We start from the raw sequence: 470 nt of genomic DNA, 5'->3' as shown, positions 1-470 counted from the left end.
TTCCTTAAAAGAGTGTGGAAACCTTTCCCTAGTAGACTCGTTTTAGAATTGTGAGGCTAATGACGATATGTAATGGGCAAAAACAAACAATATTTGCTAGCGGTGGGTTTGGGCTATTACAAAAGCTATTAGAGTTAGTCACCAAGCGGTGTGCCAGCAAGGACGCTGGGTCCCCAAGGAGGGTGGATTGTGAGATCCAACATTGGTGGGAGCGGGGATGAAACATTCCTTATAAGAGTATGGTGGGCTTGAGCTATTACAAATAATAAGCTGGAATAGTTCAGTTGGTTAGAGCGTGTGGCTGTTAACCACAAGGTTGGAGGTTCAAACCCTCCTTCTACCGATGGGAATAAGCCTACATACTCTTATTATTTTTTGACGCTGTTACTTCATGAGTATTTCTTAAAATACTCAAGACATGCGTTGCTCTTATTTTTTAGGTAAAGACAAGGCACCTCTGCACAAATGAC

The 470-nt window shown here is 42.1% G+C and overlaps 1 non-coding gene across 1 annotated transcript; it reads left to right on the top strand.

The window, feature by feature from the left end:
• The first annotated feature begins 269 nt into the window (after window positions 1-269).
• On the top strand, window positions 270-343 carry TRNAN-GUU. The gene has a single exon. It is a non-coding gene; the product is annotated as a tRNA-Asn (tRNA).
• Window positions 344-470: the final 127 nt, after the last annotated feature.

This window comes from Cucurbita moschata, unplaced genomic scaffold, assembly GCF_002738365.1.
Source record: "Cucurbita moschata cultivar Rifu unplaced genomic scaffold, Cmos_1.0 Cmo_Scf00172, whole genome shotgun sequence".
Classification (NCBI taxonomy): domain Eukaryota; kingdom Viridiplantae; phylum Streptophyta; class Magnoliopsida; order Cucurbitales; family Cucurbitaceae; genus Cucurbita; species Cucurbita moschata.
This window is presented reverse-complemented; position numbering and strand designations above follow the sequence as displayed.